Here is a 7,791-nt window from a genome sequence, read left to right on the forward strand (position 1 = left end):
GAAGGGAACTGGTTTCTCCCAGGAGGAGTGCTCGCCTTAAGGCCAGGAGAGGCGGGTCTCCTGGGGGCCGGGACCGCCCCTGGCCTCAGAGAAGATAAAGGCCAGTCAGCCTGGTCCCAGGTTGTGGGAGCAACGTCGTTGAAGAGCTGTTTCGGCCAGCATCCAGTCCTATTCCCCCAGAGTTTTAATCTATTGCTGCTCTTTCTTAAAGAACAGCAAAGCTAGCTTCCAACCAGATAACTGGTGCATAGGCAGAGTGACAAAGCCAGAATTCAAAGCAAAAGGGACAGCGTTCTAAAAATGTGTCCCCTGTCCTGAAAGCAGGAGAGAGAGAGAGATGGAGAGCAGGTTTTTACAGGAATGTTTTGATCGTACACTGCAGCAAAGCGTTAAAAGCTTTGGTTTTTAATTATCAACTTGCTTGATCACCTCTCCACAAACGTTTTATCACCCTTCTTGCTCATTCTACATAAAAGCTCTTCTAGTCCTTGTAATTATATATAATTGCTCCCATGCATCAACCCTGTGTTGAGAATGTTTCCGTTTATGTACATGTTTATAGTGTAGGAAATAAATTATGTCTCAGGGAAAGAAAACTCATACACCCAGCCTGAACTTCAAAACAATATAGAATGAAGCATGCCTTTGGTTTTCTTTCTTATCTACAAGGTCAACATCAGCCTAGTGGTCCATGACGGAAAGGTAGATGGCAGGATGCATGCTAAACGATGCTGCTGCATTCAATACGAAAATAATTGACAACAACAGAGGCTTGCATTATATGCCCCATAATTAATGCTGGAGACAGAATCATATAGTACAACTCTTTTACAATCATTAGTCCTGGTTATTTCACCCATTCGCTCTCATTCGTAATGTGAAACAATGCTTCGATCTACATGTTTATGCAAAGCAGGGGAGTTTGGGAAAGGTGTTGCCATATTGTAAACAGCACATCTAAATATGGTTCCAAGGGCTGTTTCACCACATTAAATGGTTGCAGAGCTGGGTTTGCCATGAGGTATAGCACCCAACAAGTGAGTTGTAGCCATCCTCCCCACCCCAGTGTTTAGATAAGCATACATATATGATTTGCCAATACATTTCCCAATACATGCTTGTTACATTTTATATTATATACCTAAAGGTAAAGGTAAAAGGGACCCCTGACCATTAGGTCCACTTGTGACCGACTCTGGGGTTGCGGCGCTCATCTCGCTTTATTGGCCGAGGGAGCTGGCGTACAGCTTCCGGGTCATGTGGCCAGCATGACTAAGCTGCTTCTGGTGAACCAGAGCAGTGCACGGAAATGCTGTTTACCTTCCCGCTGGAGTGGTACCTATTTATCTGCTTGCACTTTGACATGCTTTCGAACTGCTAGGTTGGCAGGAGCAGGGACCGAGCAACAGGAGCTCACCCCGTCGCGGGGATTCGAACCGCTGACCTTCTGATCGGCAAGTCCTAGGCTCTGTGGTTTAACCCACAGCGCCACCCGCCATCCTATAAAAGTAGGACATCAGTATTGTACAGTCATGGATAGGTGCTTCTCAAGGGAACATATGGTGGGATGAAACCAGCCTGCCAACACTGTCACCATTGCTCTTACCTGGATGGGGCTGCAGCAGGGAGTTTGGGACCGCATGGTTCCAACTGCAGGATGGCCATTGCCAATCCAGCAGTCTTGCCAGTGAAACCACACAGACCTGACTTCACACCAACCCTGCCCCAGAGAGAAGCCAAGTTACAGGGAACCAGGCAGAGGGCCTTCTCGGTAGTGGCACCCCCCTCCGGTGGAACACACTCCCACCAGATGTCAAAGAGAAAAACAACTACCAGACTTTTAGAAGACATCTGAAGGCAGCCCTGTTTAGGGAAGCTTTTAATGTTTGGTGCATTACTGTATTTTAATATTTTGTTGGAAGCCACCCAGAGTGACTGGGGAAGCCTGGCCAGATGGGCAAGGTATTAATAAATTATTATTATTATTATTATTATTATTATTATTATTATTATTATTCCCACAGGACATTAGTTATGGGGTTCCATCACAGAAAATAAGCCACCAGACCCACTTTCTCCCTCTGTGAATCAAGTAGGGGCTATGCTAGAGCCCACAGACCTCTCTAAGAGATATTATATGTTCATTCTATGTCGTTTGCAGGCAATTTTAGTTAAGAGGCTCTTGGCACACCAGACACTGCTTCAGACAGGAAAGAGAAAAAGTAGTGTGGCATACACCTGAATATCATTTGGCCTGGAAAGGTTTCGGCGAATGGTTTCTGGTCAGACTCTTAGTCTGATTTGTTGGAAGTTCTCCTAGCTGTCTGGGTAGTGCCTCTAGGGTCTTTCATTGTGTTTTGCCTTCAGCATGCGGTTTGAGACATCTGCATTTGCTCCGCAGGCACCTAACTACAGAACTCTGACTCTGTGCTGGTGGCTCACTGTGGTTTCGATAGTGTGGGTTGATCTGTTCAGGGCTGCTGTGTCTGTGTGTGGTCTCCCTGCCCCCAGATGCATTGGTTGGGCTTGGGAGATGTGGAGGACCTTTCATACTTTGTCATGCCATGAGGAGGAGGTCTCAGATGGGAATGCAGCAAATATGTGGTTTAAATTAAATGCACATCAAATAAGGGCAATAAAATGGACAAAACAGGCAACTCGGTAAATGTTACTATGGGATACATGTTTAAAAAAGTAATTGGACAGGGTCAAATGGTTGACAACCATTGAATATTGACTTGGAGTTAATAATTTTTGATAATAATTTTAAAAACTAGATCTGATTTCTTTTTTTAAAAAAATAAAAATCCAGACATAGTCATTTTATATCTTTTCAGATGTCATTATGATACCCAAATAGACCAGCTGTAACATCTCTTCAGTACAGGAGATAGTATTGTACATTAATATGGCACTGCAATGAAATATTAACTCTGCCTGCATTCCAGTATGACTTCATTTGGTTTTCCTTCTCAACTGATTTTGATTTGAAACCAAAATCCAAAGGTTTGATTTAACTCAAGTCAAACTTCTCCCCCCACTCCTCCTGCTGCTTGCTCCATCTGTTCTCTCCCTATTCTTTTATAGTAAACCATTTGGTTATGTCTTTCCACTTCTTCCCAGTACTTAAAAAAAAAAAAAATGCTACAATATGCCAGAATAAACAAAGTCCCTTTATTTTAAAGAGGGCTTTGGGGAAAGTGACCATTCTTTCTAGCCCATTCAAATGGTCAGGGTCTCCAAAGCATGGGTCCACCCCAAATCATGATGCGCTCTAGTCATATGTGGGCAGGATAAGAAGAAGGCTTAGTGCAAATTAACACAACTGGGGTTTTTTTAAAATATGGAATAACTGCAGTTAGCTTGGATTTGGTGAAACAGCTATTGAATTACTTTAACTGTGTTCATGGATAGGCTTTATTATCCAGTGGAGGCTGGGTGAGAATGGAGCACTGCCCCGCCAACCTCATTCTGCCTTCAGCCAGCCTCCACCTCTTTGCCTTCTTACTTACAATTAGCCCAGGCTGGTGTTAGTTGTCAGCTTCCTCCTCCTTAGTCTCAATTTTGCCCTCAACAGGGAAGAGGGTAAGAACAGAACAGAGCCCATCTCCATGGGCTCTGGCCACCTAATATAGTCCTCTTTTCCTTCCATCACAATGGACTACAACTGATCTTATGTGACCAAAGTAACCTTTTAATGGAGATGAGGGCGGAATGAGGAAGCTGATCAGCTAGAAAAAAAACCATTGATTGTGTACACCAGTTCATTAGAGCAGGCATAGGCAAACTAGGCCCTCCAGATGTTTTGGAACTCCCATCATCCCTAGCTAACAGAACCAGTGGTCAGGGATGATGGGAGTTGTAGTCCCAAAACATCTGGAGGGCCGAGTTTGCCTATGCCTGCATTAGGGCAAATACCTCTGACCATCATGGCTGTGTAATTCTGTCATCTTGCTTACTGAATGCCAGATGTGCATATATATCTATATCTATATAGCATACCACGCAACTGTCCCACTTAAAGCAGGATCTCCCAGATTTACAGAAGCTGCCCTGGCTTCTGATCCCAATCCAGGATGTCCCGTTTTGGCTCCCATGCGCTGACTGTGCCAGAGTGCAGGATCCCAAGACGCATGTTCTTTGTTCTCATGCTGTGAGAGTCAAGTTGACTCACATCAGAGTGTGGAACCAAAAAATGGAACCAAATGATGTGCCAACTTAACTGGTTCCTGCATGTTGCCCACTTTTCTTCTACCAATGCTTTTCAGCTGATGGACGTCTGGAAGCCAGTACCACACTTCCAGAAGCAGTGGTGGCCACAGTAGAAGCAGTGGTGGCAGCGGAGGAGGCAGAGGTGGCAGGTGATAGTGGGAGGGAGCTGAGAGAAGGGGCGGGGTTGGAATGAAAGGTGTGTAACCTACGTCGAGGTCATGTTTTGATTATCCTCACTCTGGTGTTGGAGGGTATACACATAGGCTCAGTCTTCAAAGTGCTGTGCAACGCATGTTCATTATTAAATCATGATACTGTTTTCATAGGCACCACAGAGCAAGGCCCTGTTTCATCATGTGACACCTTTGGGCATCTTCTTGTCCTGCAGTGTCCATTGCTGACACGTTTTGGAGGCTTTTGTTTAAAATATTTTCCAGGCAACTGGGTCTGGGATGTACCATTTTAATTCCAATGTATTGTTTTGAGGCATTGTGGGAGATTTAAGTAATGCAGGGCTGGATATAGGTTTGATAAGGCCCTAAGCTACTGAAAGTAGTAAGGCCCTTTATATGTCCAGCTGTCCTTTCTCAACAACAGATTGCCGCTGTTTTTTGTGTTGAATATATGCTGTATGGTAATTTATGGACCTAATAGGTCCATACATAACACAAAACACTGTTGCTGTATGTAGGTTTTATTTTATTTGTTTTTTAGCTTATATTTTGGAAATGTACATCCAGGTTTTTTTTTCCTTTAAATTTTTTTTGGGGGGCCCCAAGAGAGTGGGGCCCTAAGCTATAGCTTGTTTAGCTTATATGTAAATCTGGCACTGAAGTAATGGCTCCCAGCCATTCAACCTTTGGCTGATCTTTGCTGCTCTACCATTAGGCAAGCCCAGGGGGGATCCCCCATACTGGCAGGACCCCACTCAAGGGCATTTTGCCGCAGACCCCCTTCAGTCCTGGAGTGGGCCTGCACAAATCGGTATTAACTATGGTAAGGATAGGAAAGGCTACAATGACTTCAGTAATTGAAATAATTGTGTCTGGCATTTCATCACATCAGGATCTCAAGGTGGCTTCCAAAAATATAAATAAAATAAAATAAAAATACCATATACGAAAACATTAAAACATCAGAGCATATGCTAATCATACCCTCAGTCGGTTACCAAAACAGTGGGAGAAGAATTGCGACTGATCATTCCTTGTGTTTCTGCTTCCACGACTAATGCAAAGGGAGAAGCACATTTTCCTAGGACATGGAACATGCGTCTCCATGTGGAGAATATGCCAATTTCTCCACTTTGCACATCAATAACTGGACACCATAATATGGAAACACAGGTTGATGGTATTTCTTCCCTTGCCACTTCAGTTAGAATAACAGAAGTCACTTTTAGGGCTTCCAAATGAATGCGTTTCAAGATCATTATGGACACTATAATCAAAAACGTATATGAATTAGTAAGACTCAAATCAGCTCCCGGAACGTCAAGATAACCGAGCAGAGGCAGTTTGGGGAATGAGTCATTTTTCACCATAGTGCTGTCTGAGAGGAGAGAATCTGATCCATTACTCATAGAGAATTTGATAACCCCCATAGGGCTGCAATCTTTCTGACTGACTGTGGCATTAAGGAACAAAAAAATATTGCAGTGCAGTTAAGCAATCAAATCAGCAATTATGTTTAGCATCACAGGTAACATTTCCAGACTAAATTATATTTAGGGATATTTATACTAATAACAAGTATGTTTAATTTTCAATTTCACAGATTATTTTGCCTATCTCAATACTTCCCTTCATCCTGGCAATTTGCATGCAAATTAGAGCTCTTTAAGTGTATTTTAATTGCCATGCTATTTTCACAAATACAGAGAGAATGTAAAATATATATTTATTGCTGTGTATAGGGGGGAAATGTTAATATTCACCAAATAATTACCTAATTTGCATAGTGATTAGGCGCAATTGGAATAAAATCCCTTCTAAATATAAGAAACTGAAAACTGAGTAAGTTGACAAGCAAAATAATAGAGTAAAATGTCATAAAGAAAAGGTACACTTGCAGGTGAAAGACTTTCAGTACATTATTTTTAACCCCATCTACCAGGATTGCTAGAGTAATAAGTCAGGCCTATAAAATATTCAGTATGTGCCTTGTTTGCCAAGAAAGATGAAATAAAAGCATAGAGTCAAATACCTGCAAAACACACAAACCTGGTGATTTCCTCAGGGATCTTGTGCAATTACATAATTTAGAATAGTCTCTGAACCAATTTTTTTATATTCATCAAAATATTGCTTCTTGTATGTGACCTTGAATGTTAAGTTTCAGCCCAGGGGGAATATTTACAACTTGCAGGTATGGAAAGATAATGGAAAAGCTGACATGAATTTCACAGTCGCAATGCCATTCCCTGTTATCTCGCCGCTCTGACTCCCTCCCTCCCTAATGAAAGCTAAGGATCTGAATAGACTTAAAATTCTTGTCTGGTCGCATTGACAGAATATCTGTAAACAATGGTGAACAGAATATTTCACTCCTATAACTATGCCCAAGATGTATAAAATGGCCTTAAAATTATTTCTTTCAGCTGCACATTTAAGCACATTTAAAGCACATTACTTTCCCCAAGAATCCTGTGAGCTGTAGTTTACACCTCTCGGAGCTACAATTCCCAGAACCCTTTACAAACCACAGTTCTCATGATTCTTGGGGCAGAAAATGTGATTTAAAATTATGGCATGTACGCAACCTTAACACGAACATTCATTCATTCATTTATTCAGCGAGAGAGAAGATTTTGAATTGTAACACATACAATTTTAAGTTTAAGAACAGTCCTGCTTATGAACGATTTGGTTTACGAATGCCGCAAAACCAGAAGTAGTGTCCCTGTTGTGAACTTTATCTCAGTCTAAGAGCAGAATCCGAATGGTGGAAGGACACCGGCAGCGGGAGGCCTCATTAGGGAAAGCGCGCCTCCATTTAAGAACTGTTTCAGTTTAAGAATGGACTTTTCGGAACATGTTGGAAACTCATATTACAACAGAACGGACTAAGTTCGTAAACTGAGGTACCACTGTATTGTATTTTTGTATTGTAAGTTTGGCAAATTTGCCTGAGAATTCTCACCTACCCCCACCTCAACTCTGGCTGAAGTGAACCTGAATTAAGAATGGGGAGGGGGAGAGAGAAACTGAATTGCAATGAATAAATATACAAGTTGTGGGTCAGCCATTCATATAAAAATATGTAGGATGTGGAAATGGAACCAGCTGCAGCCAGACTTATGGAACAGCACATAAGTTTTTCCATAGCCCTAAGGAAGAACTTGATGCAAAGGAAATTTCCAAAGGTGTCAGAGTAGCCATACAGACATTAAAAAGCAGATAATTAGAAGGTTTTATTTGGGTGACTTTTTCTTTTGGTGGGGGGAAGGTTTACCAGATGGTTATACAGTTATAATTCAGCAACACTGTGTAAAGAGGGAGTGCATTTTGTGTGCAAAAGCAATTCAGCTGTATTTTTGGATCATATTGTTAATTGCACAGTTGTTAGTGACACTGTTGA

This window comes from Podarcis cretensis (assembly GCF_951804945.1).
Source record: "Podarcis cretensis genome assembly, chromosome: 7".
Classification (NCBI taxonomy): domain Eukaryota; kingdom Metazoa; phylum Chordata; class Lepidosauria; order Squamata; family Lacertidae; genus Podarcis; species Podarcis cretensis.